Genomic DNA, 16,071 nt, shown 5'->3' with positions numbered 1-16,071 from the left:
GCAACGGAGTGAGACTTCGTCTCAAAAAAAAAAAAAAAAAAAAAAAAAATACACTGGACTTTATCCAAATTAAAATCTTCTGCTCATCAAAAGATGCCGTGAAGAGAATGAATAGATAAGTTGTCTATTAGACATATAGAATGGGAGACTATATTCAAGACAGATGTACATAACAAAGGACTTGTATCCAGAACATATACAGAAATTCTACACCTCAGCAATGAGGAGACAAAAACCCAATTAAAAATAATTGGGCAAAAGTCTTGAACAGACACTTCATAAGAGATATGAATAGCCAGTATGCAAGAAAAAAAGTGCCCAGAATCCCTAGTCATCAGTAACAGGAACCTTTAAATTAAAAGAAGCTTAAGAGATATGTTGACCAACACAAATAACTAGAACTTATTTAAACCTTAATTCAGACAAACAACATGTAAAAAAATTATAAAACAACTGGAGATGTCTGAACACTCACTGGATATTTTATATTAAGGTATTCTTGACCGGGTACGGTGGCTCACACCTGTAATTCCAGCACTTTGGGATGCTGAGGCAGGTGGATCACTTGAGGTCAGGAGTTTGAGACCATCATGGCCAACATGGTGAAACCCTGTCTCTACTAAAAATACAAAAATTAGCTGGCCATGGAGGCACACGCCTGTAGTCTCAGCTAATCAGGAGGCAGAGGCAGGAGAATCACTTGAACCCAGGAGGTAGAGGTTGCAGTGAGCTGAGATCCTGCCACTGCACTCCAGCCTGGGCAATAGAGTGAGACTCTGTCTCAGAAAAAAAGGAGAAAAAGAGAGAAAAAGGAATTCTTATTCATTTATTTTAACTGGGATAATGGTATTGTGGCAGTAATTTTGAAGTCTTTATCTTTTATATATACTTTTAAATAGTTACAGATAAAATGATATGAGGTTTGAAATTTGCTTCAGAATAATCTAGGGACATGTGAATTGGGGAAATGTAAATGAAAGAAAATGAACCAAATGTTGAGAGTTGTTGAAAGCGGGTGATAGGAACACTGGCCTTATTACTTTATATACTTTCGTACACATTTGCAAGTTTCCAAAATAAAAAGAGAAAAAGGCAAAACAAACAAGCAAACAAACAAAAATTGAGAGGAGAAGGGAGAGAGGAGAGAGAAGGGAAAGTAGAATAAGATCATTGAGTGTTAGATTGTAAGTTGATACCATTAAAAAAATTGACAGACCAGATAATAAAAGGTTTAGTTTAAAAAAAAAAAAAAAAAAAGGGGGGGACCAGGCACTGTGGCTCATGCCTATAATCCCAGCACTTTGGGAGGCCGCGGCAGGGGGATCACGAGGTCACAAGTTCAAGACCAGCCTGGCCAACATGGTGAAACCCCATCTGTACTAAAAATCTGTACAAAAATTAGCCAGGCGTGGTGGCACATGCCTGTAATCCCAGCTACTTGGGAGGTTGAGGCAAAAGAATTGCTTAAACCCGGGAGGCGGAGGCTGCAGTGAGCAGAGATCATGCCATTGCACTCTAGCCTGGATGACAGAGCAAGATTCCGTCTCGGAAACAAACAAACAAACAAAAACAGGTGGGCTGGGCTCGGTAGTTCACGCTTGCAATCCTGGCACTTTGGGAGATTGAGGCAGGAGAGTCGCCTGAGCCCCAAAGTTCAAGACCCAATCTGGGCACCATAGTGAGACTTCATCTCTTCAAAAAATAAAAAATAAATTAGTCAAGCATAGTGATAAGTGGTTGTCTCAGCTACTTGGGAGGCTGAAGTGGGAGGATCACTTGAGCCTGGGAATTTGAGACTGAAGCGAGCAGTAATCACACCACTGTACTCCAACCCAGGCAACAGAGTGAGACCCCATCTCAAAAAAAAAAAGTAATATAATTAGAACAAAAATGAAAACGTTCCTAAATACCAAAAGGAAAAATAGTAAAGATGTACTACATAAAGAAAAACATAACATTATATATCTAGCAATAAGGTATTAAATGTGTCAAAGGACATGTTTAATATTAAAAGACACAATTCATAATGGATATGCATACATGAACATACATACACATATATTTTACTTTATTCAAAATATATACATCAGTACATATATTTATATGCACGTATCTCCTATATAAATTACATGTGTGTGTAGGTATATGGAGATATATATCTCCATCCTAAAGCTGGCATCTTACATAACAGTGAAATACTAAAGACTTTTCGACTAAGGTCAGAAACAAGACAAAGATTCCTACTGTCTCCACTACTTTATTTATTTATTTATTTATTTATTTATTTATTTATTTATTTATTTATTTATTTTTTGAGACAGAGTCTGGCTCTGTTGCCCAACCTGAGCGCAGTGACGGGATCTCGGCTCACTGCAACCTCCACCTCCCGGGTTCAAGCAATTCTCCCACCTCAGCCTCCAAAGTAGCTGAGATTACAGGTACCTGCTACCACTCGTGGCTAATTTTTGTATTTTTAGTAGAGACGGGGTTTCACCATGGTGGTCAAGCTGGTCTCAAACTCCTGACCTCAGGTGATCTGCACATCTAGGCCTCTCAAAGTGCTGAGATTACAGGTGTGAGCCACCACACCCGGCCCACTAGTATTCACACAACAGGTATTTGACCAATACAATTGCAAAGGCATAAAAAAGCAAGACAAAGCAAAGGCATAAAAATTAGAAGAAAAGAAAAAGTGAAAGTATCTCTATTTGTACATGACATGACAGCACACCTGAGACCCTGGGAAAAAATGATAAAATAAACTCAATTTAAAAAAGAAAATCAATGTAGCAGTATGTAAAAATAACATACAAAAATCAGCACAAGTAATATTTTTTCATATACACAAGTAATAACCAGTTGGGATATATAATGGTGGAAGAAAAAACCCCATTTACAAAAGCAACAAAAAGCTAAAATAGAAATAAAACTTAACAAGAAATGTTCAAAACCTGTATGAATGAAACTATGAAACACTCTTGAAAGACCTGAAAGTGAACTTAAACAAAAAGAAAGACTTCTGTTCTTGCCTAGGATATCTCAGCTTCATTAAGATTTCAATTCTAGGTGGGGTGTGGTGGCTCATGCCTGTAATCCCAGCACTTTGAGAGGGAGGACAAGGTGGGAGGATCACTTGAGATCAGGAATTCAAGACCAGCCTGGCTAACCTGGTGAAACTCTGTCTCTACTAAAAATACAAAACTTAGTTGGACATGGTGGCCCACACGCCTGTAGTCCCAGCTACTTGGGAGGCTGAGGCATGAGAATCGCTTGAACCTGGGAGGCAGAGGGCTGCAGTGAGCTGAGATCACACCACTGCACTCCAGCCTGGGTGATGGAGCGAGGCTCAGACTCAAAAAGAAAAAAAAAGATTTCAATTCTAAGTCAATATATAAATTTAATGTGATCCGAATATAATTCTCAAAAGGTTTTTTTGTTTTTTTTTCTGGAGATAGACAAATTGAAATGATCATATAGAAAAATAAATATGTGAGGATAGCTAGGAAAACTAAGAAGGAAGGGCTCTGAGGAGATACCAGTCCTGTAAGACATTAAACCACATTACAAAGCTGGTATGATAGAGTATCATTGTGGAGCATGAATAGATAGACTAATGAAACAGAATAGGAAGCCCAGAAATAGACACAATTACAAATAGAAATTTAGTGTATGATAAAGGTGGTACCAGAAGTTACCAGGGAAAAGGTGGGCTTTTAAATAAATGATATTCAAACAACCAAACATGCCAAATCTGTCTGGCTTAGGGAGAAAAAGAGAAAGAAAAACAAAATACTGGAGAGCCATTTGGGAAAAGGTAAAATTAGATCCATTCTTCACACGATCTTTTCACACAAGCATAAACTCCAAATAGATCAAAGATCTAAATGTAAAAAACGAAACTAAAAATAGTGGAAGAAAACGTGGGCAAATTTCTCCATAAAATGGGTGTAGGAAAAGTCTTTCTCATTATGACTCAAAATCTAAATGAAATGAAAGATTGATAAATTTGACTACATAAAAAAACTTTTGCATGACAAAAAAAAAATCACTGTAAATAAAGTTAAAAGACAAAATACAAATTGGGAGGAAGTATTCCCGACGTACATCACAGACAAATGGTTACTATCCCTGATACAGCACATAAAACTGTCTTTAAAATTGAGCAGGACAAAAAGTCCAAAAACCCAATAGCAAAATGGCCAAAAGGCATGAACAGACAATTCAAAAAGATATAAAAGTGGTCTACATATATATATGTGTGGGTCACACCTGTGGTCTCAGCTACTTGGGAGGCTGAGGTGGGAGAATGGCTTGAACCCAGGATGTTAATGTTGAGGCTGCAGTGAGCCGCGTTTGCCCCACTGCACTCCAGCCTGCATGACACATATATATGCTCATATATATGTGTATATATATGCTCATATATATATACACACACACACACACATAAATGTTTAGCTTCACTCATAGTAAGAGAAATGCAGATTAAAATTACACTGGGCCAAGCACAGTGGCTCACGCCTGTAATCCTAGCACTTGGGAGGCCAAGGTAGGTGGAGTTTGAGACCAGCATGTGCAACATGGTGAGACTCCCATCTCAACAAAAAATTTTTAAAAATTAGCCAGCTGTAATCACACTACTGCACTCCAGCCTGAGTGACTGAGTGAGACACTGTCTCAAATAAATAAATAAATAAATAAATAAATAATAAAATTAGGCCGGGCACAGTGGCTCATACCTGGAATCCCAGCATTTTGGGAGGCTGAGGCAGGAGGATCCCTTGAGCCCAGTAATTTGAGACCACTCTGAGCAACATGGGGGAAACCCTGTCTCCACAAAAAAAAAAAAAATTAAAAATTAGCCAGGCATGGTGGCACACACCTGTAGTGTCAGTTACTTGGGAGGCTGAGGTGGGAGAATTGCTTGAGCCCAGGAGACGGAGGCTGCAGTGAGCTTAGATTGCACCATTGCACTCCAGCCTGGGTGAGAGAGCGAGACTCCATCTCAAAAAAAAAAAAAAAAAAAATCGGAGGTTGGATTGAGATTGAGACTTATCAGTATGGACTTTTATAACTCTTAAATTTCCTAACTCTGAAAGGGCTTAGAAACAATGTCAAATCAGTTGCAATGAGCACACCTAAAGCCTTATCTTGGTTTTTACTCCTTAGAGGAATGTCTGGTCCCAGGGCTGGGGTAAGGGAAGTACAAAATAAATCTCGAACAGCTTGTTAAGCCAAGAAGTGAGAAAGTGTTCAAAACATGATGGGAGATTGTTAAATGCACACAGGACCCAATTTGAACGGGCTACCACTGGCCAATTGTGAGAAAATGTGAGCATCAAACTAAGAATATAATGGATTATAACTCTGGTTATAAAACAGGAATTCTTTAGGTCATACTGATAATCAATCAATAAGAATGGGATGTGCCCTTCCTTATACCAACTGATAACATGTAAAGAGAGTTATGAAATTGGAAAATCACCATTCTCAACCAACCTTATGAAATTGGAAAATCACCATTCTCAACCATCCTCGTAAAGGTTGGTCCAAGCAAGAATAATTAATGAATGCTAAATCTAGGGGGAAAGTTTGGTGAGGAACAGAATATTTAAATAGTTTCAAAGTGTCTCTCCACTTTGTAACTGCTAATTAGTTACAAAAGGTAAAACAGTAACTCTACAGTAGAGAAAACAGACAACATCTTAATCAAAATGATCATCAATGAGGAAGAGAGGAACAAAATGTGCCTCAGGATGTGATACACTGGAAAAAATATATTATTTGGGTTGGGAATAAGTTAGCTGAAATCTAATCTTAAGAAAATGTATAACAAACTCAAATTGAAGAACATTTGTAAAATAAGGATTGATTTAATGAAAGCTACTAAAAGCCTGAGGAACAGTTGCAGACTAAAGAAAACAAAACAAACAAAAAACAACAAAATGCAAAACATCATCCTGGACTGGAGGGAAAAAAATTTCATGAACATTATCAGAGCAATTGAAAAAGTTGAGGTAAGAAGACTTACGATTTTTTCAATGTTAAATTCCTGAATGTAATAATCGATGTATAGCTATATAAGAGAACACCTTTGTTCTCAGGAAATACACAAATAAGAAGAGGGGGGCCAGGCGCAGTGGCTCATGCCTGTAATCCCAACACTTTGGGAGGCCAAGGTGGGAGAACTGCTTGAGCCCAGGAGTTCAAGACCAGCCTGGACAACATAGCAAGACCCCCATCTATAAATTATATACATAAAGAATTTTTTAAAGTAATAAGAGGTAAAAGGAAATGATATATGCAACCTATTCTAAAATGGTTCAGAAAATATATATATACACACACATATGTAGGGAATGAAAAAAAGAATATGTGGCAAAATGTTAAACACTGGTAAATCTGGGTAAAGGATATATGAAAATTCTGAATATTATTCTTGCAATTTTAAGTTTGAATTATTTCATTGAAAAGTAAAGAAGTATGCCATGTCTCAAGTAATCATTTTCTAATTTTAGAAATTCATAACCTGAAGAAAAATGGCATCTCATGTTTGAACCATTCATTCAAGTATTTACTGAATTCATTCAACAAGTATTTACTGAATGTGCCAAGCAGTAAAGCGAGAGAGAATACCCCAGTCATGCCCCTACTCTTAAGTGCTCTTACAGAGATAGGCCTGGCTCTACGTGCTTTTTCCATTTTGCTAGTCACCCCATCTAGGATTCAAACATCAGGGGTGGGTATCAATGCAAATTTCTGAATCATCGTCATTGTTTTTATCATTGTAGTTGTCATTAGCGTTGTAGTCTTTTTCTTCTTTAAATAGCAAAACCCCTTCCTAACACCGGAGAAAAGGTGAATTAAGAGAAAGGAAGTTATACGTAGCTTTGTTTTGAAGTCACAAAGTAGTAGTAATAGCATACATTTCAAGACATTTCATTTTATGAGGATAGTAATTGTTCTCATTTTAAGACTTGCTCTGATTTTGCAGAGCTTTTGAAGACATTTTCCCCTTGTTTGGGAATCAATATGAAAACATTGATTGTCCTGCAATTATCAATGTTACATTGTCTCTGGAGTTTCTGGCCTTGTTTCAACGCAATAAATCAAGTTGTAGATTGCTGGTGGCCTTAGCAGAGCAATTATCACTGCAGCACACAATATCCAGCTTGCTGCCTTATTGTGATTCAGAGACCTAGTCACAAGCTTGCTTTTTGTCTAACAGCCAAGAACTAAAAACCCAAGTTTACATCATCAACAGAAGGAATAAATTGTGGTATATTCATACATGGAGTACTATGCGGCAACACAGGAGCTAACTACTGCTACATATAATACGGAGAAATCTCAGACATGAGTTGGACAAAAGCAGACAAGCACAAGTCAGTATGTGTGTATTTATTTACATGAAATTCAAAACAGCTACCACAAATATAAGACATAGGAAGAATGTCTACCTTTGGGGAAGGGGGCAAATATTAACTGAGTAGGGGCCCAAGGGAACCCTCTGAGGTACTGGAAATGTTCTACATTTTTATATGAGTGATTACAGGATATAAACATTGGTCAGGGCCAGGCACGGTGGCTCATGCCTGTAATCCTAGCACTTTGGAAGGCGGAGGCAGGTGGATCGATCACCTGAGGTTTGAGACCACCTGAGGAGTTTGAGACCAGCCTGACCAACATGGCAAAACCTGGTCTCCACTAAAAATACAAAAAATTAGCTGGGCGTGGTGGCAGGCGCCTGTAATCCCAGCTACTCAGAGGCTGAGGCAGAAGAATTGCTAGAACCTGGGAGGCAGAGGTTGCAGTGAGCCGAGATTGCACCACTGCACTCCAGACTGGGTGAGAGCGAGACTCTGTCTCAAAAAATAAAATACAATAGGCCGGGGGTGGTGGCTCATGCCTGTAATCCCAGCACCTTGGGAGGCCGAGGCGGGCAATCACCTGAGATCAGGAGTTCGAGATCAGCCTGCCCAACATGACAAACCCCTTCTCTACTAAAAATACAAAAAATTAGCTGGGTGTGGTGATGGGCGCCTGTAATCCCAGCTACTCAGGAGGCTGAGGCAGGAGAATCACTTGAACCCAAGAGGTGGAGGTTGCAGTGAGCCGAGATCCCATCCCTGCACTCCAGCCTCGCGACGAGTGAAACTCCGTGTCAAAAAAATTAAAAAATGAAAAATGAAAAATAAATTAAAAATAAACATTGGTCAAAAATCATAAAGCTATATCAATTGTACATAAATAACTCCATTAAAATATCATACATAAAATCTGGGTATAGTAAAAACAAAGAATAATTTTTTTAAAACCCAAAGCAAGGCAAGGGGTGATGTTCCCAAACTGCCATGTATCAAAGATGTGATTAAAAGGAAATTCTTCAAGGGGAGCTTATTTATGGTATGCTAGATGTCTTCTGGCTCAATTCACACATGATAAATAACACCACCTCTCCAAGTCCACTGGTTTGTTTCTTCAAGGAAAGAGCTGGAACAGGATCAATGTTTACACTCACATGGCACAAAACATCTATGTCATCTCCACGAGATCAGATGAAAGCTAAGTTTAAATGACAGTAGTTATTATTCATTAATATAATCGGTAAAGAAAATATCAAACATTCTTGTCTTCATAAATAGCAAGAGAAATAAAAGCAAAATTAAACAAGTTAACAGCACAGACCCTGATGTCAGAGAGCCAGGAGTTCTAGATTGGGCTTTGCTACTTAACTGGCAGTCTGTACTTATCTGAAAGAAAACATTCCCAATTTATTGGAAAGTTCTTTAGCAGTAGTAATCCGTGTTTTATCCAACATATTTCTTAGTAACTGTTGAGAAAAGGTTGAAACATCTTCCTAATTGGCACAGAAGTGCAATACAAGGTCAGAACATTAATTTCACATGTTCTATTAAAAACTCATGGTAATTAAAAGGTTTTCATTAAGTCTATTTATCAATTCTAAGAGAACCTAGAACAGGAATATGAACAAGCTCAGCAAAATGTTCACAAGGCCACTAAAGGAATGTCTGATATTCCCCAGGCAGTCGAAGATGCTCAAAGGAAGTATCCTGATTTAGAATTTTATACCCAGCACGGGTAAAGATCTCCTTTTTCTTCTATTTGTTTTTCAACTTTCTTTTTTCTTCTCTTTCAAGACAACTCGTCACTACGATTCCTTTTCTTCTAAACAATGACTTTCTCATTCCTTTTGACTGCCTTAAAATATGACAACAAAAAAGCATCTTTGTACATTAGGAAGCCGAGGCAGGCAGATCACTTGAGGTCAGGAGTTCGAGATTTGCCTGAGCAACATGGTAAAACCCCATCTCTACTAAAAATACAAAAATTAGCTAGGTGTGGCGACATGTGCCTGTAGTACCAGCTACTTGGGAGGCTGGCGCAGGAGACATGCTTCAACCTGGGAGGTGGAGGCTGTGGTGAGCTGAGATCGCACCACTGCACTCCAGCCTGGGTGACAGAGTGAGATTCCATAAAAAAATAAAAATTTAAATTAAAAAAAAAAAAGCATCTTTGTTTTTGCTTTATATTTCATGCTTTAATAAACATAAAAATTTGCTGCCTGTGTCTCCCCATCCCCCATCTCTCAGACTGAAGGTAGTCCAAGCACCTGAGATTTTATGGAGTTTTACTTTTTTATAGTTTATAGGCAGTTTACGCCAAACCTAAAAGCGTGAACTCTAGAGTCTGTACGTCGGCTTGGATTTAAAGCCCAGCTCCACCCCCACTTACTCTGTGACTTTGGACAAGTAACGGTTCAGTTTGATGCTTCAGTTTCCTCATCTGCAAAATCAGAACATATTACTGAACCAATTTCATGGGGTGGTTTTAAGAATTAAATGAGATAGGGCATGTAAAGAGTTTGCTTGATAAGTAAACACATTCATATACTCAATATTAGCAGTTACAAATGTTAATTCCGAGTTGGCTCTGGTAAATTTTTTTTAAATTAGTTGATTAAAAAACAGGCTTATCAGCCAGGCACAGTGACTCACACCTGCAATCCTAGCACTTTGGGAGGCCGAGGCAGGATAACTAGACTGCCTGAGCTCAGGAGTTCAAGACTACTCTGGGCAACATGGTGAAACCCTGTCTATACTAAAAATACAAAAATTAGCCAGGCATGGTGGCGGGTGCCTGTAGTCCCAGCCACTTGGGAGGCTGAGGCAGGAAAATCATTTGAACCTAGGAGATGGATGTTGTAGTGAGCAGATATTGCACCACTGCACTCCAACCTGGGCAACACAGCAAGACTCCATCTCCAAAAAATTCACTGCTCTGTACCTCTAACAATCTTCTAAGAATCCCTGCTTCCCTTTTTTTTTTTTTTTTTTAAGTGCACATGAGCTTGGTTCCTCAGGCAATTATTTTACAATTTTCATTGTTGGCCATAATTGCAGTGCCATCAAATTACCAGCGCATCACAATTGGATTTGTAAAGAATAGTCACCCGTATTTATAAATGATTTGCTTATAAAAATATGTTAAAGCTGGGCGCAGTGCTCATGCCTGTAATCCCAGCACTTTGGGAGGCTGAGGCAGGCGGATCACCTGAGGTTGGGAGCTCGAGACCAGCCTGACCAACATAGAGAAACCCCATCTCTACTAAAAATACAAAATTAGCTGCTGGGTGTGGTGGCACATGCCTATAATCCCAGCTACTCAGGAGGTTGAGGCAGGAGAATCGTGTGAACCCGGGAGGCGGTGGTTGCAGTGATCCAAGATTGTGCCATTGCACTCCAGCCTGGGCAACAAGAGTGAAACTCCATCTCAAAAAAAAAAAAAGAAAAAAAGAAAAAAAGAAAAAAGAAAAAAAAAAAAAGAAAAATATTAACTTAAAAATTTAAAGGACTTGTTTAGCACATAATCTGGCATTTAGTCCATTTTACATTACAACTTTTTATTCTTAACAGCAAAAATGTCTTCTAATGATTTAAATAGTTTGGGAAATATTGACATTTAGGGGCTTAAAATACTTTTGAATGTCAGGTGGCCATCTACCTGGCAATTCCAAATAAGCATAATAAAAAATATTCCATGTACCACACACTTTTTTTTTCACTTGGCGTGGGGTATAGAAACAAAAACCCATCACCAATCATAAATCCAGCTGCTCATGTATGCCTTATCAATGATTATATATCTTGTGGGAACTTTCTGAAAAGGACAAATATTCTAACATGTAGAGCTTTTTCTCTACAAAAAGAACATCAGAGCTAATGAAAAACTCATGTTGTCTCTGTTTCTGGGGATATTGTAAACAAAGAAAATAAATTGCATGTTTTTCTACCTTTTTAGATAATACAGTATTTTGCAAACTTGCCATGATTTTGAGGGTCAAATAAAATAATACTATCTAAAATTTAAAAATTAAGTTATCCTGGCTGGGTACAGTGGCTCATGCCTATGATCACAGCACTATGGGAGTTCAAGGCAGGTGGATCACCTGAAGTCAGGAGTTCAAGGCCAGCCTGGCCAACATGGCGAAACCCCGTATCTACTAAAAATACAAAAATTAGCTGGGTGTGGTGGCACGTGCCTGTAGTCCCAGCTACTCCGGATGCTGAGGCAAGAGAATCGCTTAAACCTGGGAGGTGGAGGCTGCAGTGAGCCTAGATTGCACTACTGCACTCCAGCCTGGATGACAGAGCAAGACTCCCATCTCAAGAAAAAATAAGTAACAAATAAAAATTAGGTTATCCTGCAATTCTGCCATGTATCTCTCTAGCATGTGAACCTAGGTGGTAGAGAAGATACAGCAACAGAAGATGTATCAAAGTGATCTGAGTGTTATACAAAGTGGTAACTAAAAACCCTTAAATTTAACTTAGAAGACAGGCTGTATTTACTGAAGAGGGAGAGTCAATATGAGGCCTAGAAAATGGAAGACAAATAATTCATTCCCAGGCATGGTGGCTGACACCTATAAGCCCAGCACTTTGGGAGGCCTAGGCAGGAGAATCAGTAGTTCAAGACTAACCTGGGCAACAGAGCAAGACCCCATTTCTAAAAAAGTAATAAATTAACCAGATGTGGTGGAGTGTACCTGTGGTCTCAGCTACTCAGGAGGCTAGGCGGGAGGATGGCTTGAGCCCAGGAGGTTGAGGCTGCAGTGAGCTGTGATCATGCCACTGAACTCCAGCCTGGGTGACAGAGCAAAGACCCTGTCTCTATAAAAAATAAATATAAAAATTAAAAAATCATTGGTGTGGGGCCAGGTGTAGTGGCTCACACCTGTAATCCCAGTACTTCGGGAGGCCAGGAGTTTGAGACTGGCCTGGGCAACATAGCAAGACCTCCATCTCTACAAATAAAAAAATTAGCTGGACGAGGTGGTAAGTGCCTGTAGTCTCAGCTACTTGGAGACCGAGGTGGGAGGGTCTCTTGAACCCAGGAATTGCAGGCTACAGTAAGCTACAACTGTGTCACTACACTCCAGCCTGGGCAAGAGTGAGACCCTGTCTCTATAATACAAAAAAGTAAAAAAAATTCGTTGGTGTAGCACTGGCATTGTGTGTCTGCCCTGACTGGTTTACTCAAAGATGTCCCTATGACTGGCTAGGTCTCCTAGCAGAGAGCCAAGAAGCAGACTATCATAGTCGGACAGTGTTAGGCAGTATATTGAGTAGCTCCACCCATGGTGCTTCCAACTCAGACTTAGGATTTTACTTTGCTTCCATGACAACTTGTCTACTGCACTCATTAAATGTTAAGTATCCAGATGCTCTTTAAAGTTATATACTTGATTTCGGCCAGGCATGGTGGCTCACGCCTGTAGTTCCAATACTTTGAGAGACTGAGGCAGGCAGATCACTTGGGGTCAGGAGTTCAAGACCAGCCTGGCCAACATGGCGAAACTCTGTCTACTAAAAATACAAAAATTTTAGCCGGATGTAGTATTGTGCACCTGTAATTCCAGGTACTTGGGAGGCTGAGACGTTAAGAATTGCTTGACCTCGGGAGGCAGTGCTTGCAATGAACTGGGATCGCACCACTGCACTCCAGCCTGGGTAACAGAGCAAGACTCTGTCTCAAAAACAAAAACCAAACAACAATAACAACAACAAAAAAGTCATATACTTGCTTTAAATGAATAATCTGGGATCACAATTTTAAACCAAAAATAAGCAATTTTCAAAGTACTCTCCATTAACGTCTCTCGCATAACCAAACCAAAGATAGCATACTATAAACAAGGCACATTACTTGAGCTTATTTCATCTATGCAAGTCTTAGCATACATATTGAAACAGAGAAAAGATTCCAGAAGTTTCTAATTAACCATCATACATCTAGTATCCACAGAAAAATGTCACCTATTAGTTTGTGTCAAAACTGTCAAATGATGCAGTCATATACATGCTTTAAAAGATACATGGTAGCCCAAAAAATGTCAGTTGTCTTATTCTGTTTTGCATCTCAAATCCTGCTATGAAACTAGGCAGTTTCAAACAAACCATTGTGGATTATAAGCTACGTTATTTACCATATACAACTACAGTCAGTTTTTTTTACTCATAGCAGTTATATTCTATGAAATCACTATGGGCCAGGCCCCATGGCTCACGCCTGTAATCCCAACACTTTGGGAGGCTGAGGAGGGTTATCACCTGAGATCAGAAGTTTGAGACCAGCCGGGTCAACATGATGATACTCTGTCTCTACTAAAAATGCAAAAATTAGCCAGGCGTGGTGGTGCACGCCTGTAATCCCAGCTACTTGGGAGACTGAGGCACAAGAATCGTTTGAACCCAGGAGGCAGAGGCTGCAGTGAGCCAAGATCGTGCCACTGCACTCCAGCCCGGGCATCAAGAGCAAGACTCTGTCTCAAAAAAGAAATAAATCACCATGAACACTGAATTAGAAAATACAGGTTGAACATCCCTAATCCAAAAAGCTCCAAAACCCAAAACTTTTGAGTGCTGATATGACACAAGTGGAAAATTCCACACCTGACCTCATGTGATGGGTCACAGTCAAAAACTTTGTTTCATGCACAAATTTACTGAAAATACTGTATAAAATTACATTCAGGCTGTAACGTGTATGAAATAAATTGTGTTTAGACTTCAGTCCCATCCCCAAGATCTCATTCTGTATATGTGAATATTCCAAAATCCCAAGCATTTCTGAAAAGGGATAATCAACCTGTACCAAATTGTTGCCCCCCTAGAGGAAAGACAGGGTTAGGTTCCCGTAAGCCTGTGACATGTCCAGCAATTAATACATGACCTTGTTTTATGTGTTTCTGTTGAGATACCTTATTTAACATACATTAATACTGAACTCATATACCTCATGACACCCATGCCTGAAAAAAAGCCTCCCTAATACCCATTTTCTCCAAAAGGCTCATCTCTTCCTGCTTGTGCTGAGGAACACCAGGTAACACTTCTGCACTATCCTTGGGGCCATTTTAAACAGCAAAATCCACCCACAAAAGGCACAAAAATGTCAAGAACATAGTACTCAAGAGACCATGAAAGGGATACTCGTCTGGAAGTGTGATGTCAGGTGACGCAAACTTTTTGTTGCTCTGTACACGTCCATGAAAGCAGCATATAGGGGTTACAAATAAATTTTAGTGAGCAGGCAAATTTGCAAATATGGAATCTGCAAATGAGGATCAACTCTGTTTCCTTAATTCCTGCAAGAATCCAAATGTCTACTCTCCAGAGCTGTTGACTCTGGCCACTTAGTTTGCTACACCTGAAAAAGTAGACATTTCAAGAACAGATGAATGACTTATCTTCGAATTCACAACAAATACTGACTTCCAATCAGCCACCTAACATAGAAAGCTATAACCCAACCTGGCACTAGATTTTGGAACTAGTGTGTGAACTTTATAGATCTGACTTCAAGTGTCTCAAAATAGCCAGCTCTTTTAAATCCTCAAAATCTGAATCATTTTGTATTACAATTTTGAAAAAATAAGGTGTTTCTCTGCCTTCTTAACACAGTGAAGAAAATCTTTCAGAAGAAATTGTAATGAACCACCAGCCCGAGAGGGTATGTCTGCAGTGAGGCAAAACACAAAATAATCAGGATCCCCACTGGATGCACTGTTCTATGCTAAAAGGTAGGAGGGTGGAGTCTGTATTATCTTGAGTTTCAAAAGAAGCCAGAGTGAAAAGCATCCTAGGTACGGAAGCATCACTAGGCTTCATCAGCAGGGAGGGCTGCCACTGTCACAAGCCAGGGTTTTGTTTGGATTTATTTAATCCCAAAGGTTAATAGAATTGTTTATTTAGCATGGAATGAGATAACCACATGTTTAACTTAGAAAGCTAACTCTGGCAGTAGTCCACAGAGAATGATGGGTTAGAAGTTAAAACTCAAAAGTGTAAATTGCCTGGGTTATCAGTTTTATGCAGATACTCTATACCCCAGGCTAGATCTTGTAAATCCATCCTCCTAAAAGAACCCCATATCTTCACCTTTAACAAGTACTTGGGGTATTACACTAAAATTAAGTCACAATCATGAACTACCAAATTAAAGACCTTACAAAAATAAGGTTTAAAACTAATCATAACTTTTAACACTTTAATATTAAAATCATACCAAAGCTTATCTTATCTACATCCTCTTCAAGAGTAGCTGTCATTGTTTTACATGATGTAAGAGTTTAAGCTAATAATCTCATAGCCTAGAAACCTCAATATAATCATAAACTGGCAGGCCAGGCATGGTGGCTCATGCAGGAGGACACCTTGAGCCCAGGAATTCAAGACCAGCCTGGACAAAATAGGAAGACCCCACCTCTACCCGCAAAAAAAAAAAAAAAAACCCATAAACTGGTTTATCTTCAAAAGCTGATGGGTGTCAGTCTTGTACATGAAATATTAAGATCATAATCCATATGGAAACCTTAACTCATAAAATGCACTACAGGAATTGTCTTGTGCCTTTTACATAAAACCAATAGACCCCTTGAACTTAACAGTACATTTTTCAAAGATTCTTATGTCAGCTCAGCACCATTAAGATATTACCTATTTATGCATGGCAATTATAAAGACTTTGAAAAAAAGCAAAACCGTG

This window comes from Macaca nemestrina, chromosome 8 (genome assembly GCF_043159975.1).
Source record: "Macaca nemestrina isolate mMacNem1 chromosome 8, mMacNem.hap1, whole genome shotgun sequence".
Classification (NCBI taxonomy): Eukaryota; Metazoa; Chordata; class Mammalia; order Primates; family Cercopithecidae; genus Macaca; species Macaca nemestrina.
The sequence above is the reverse complement of the archived record's forward strand: the minus strand, read 5'-3'. Positions refer to the sequence as shown.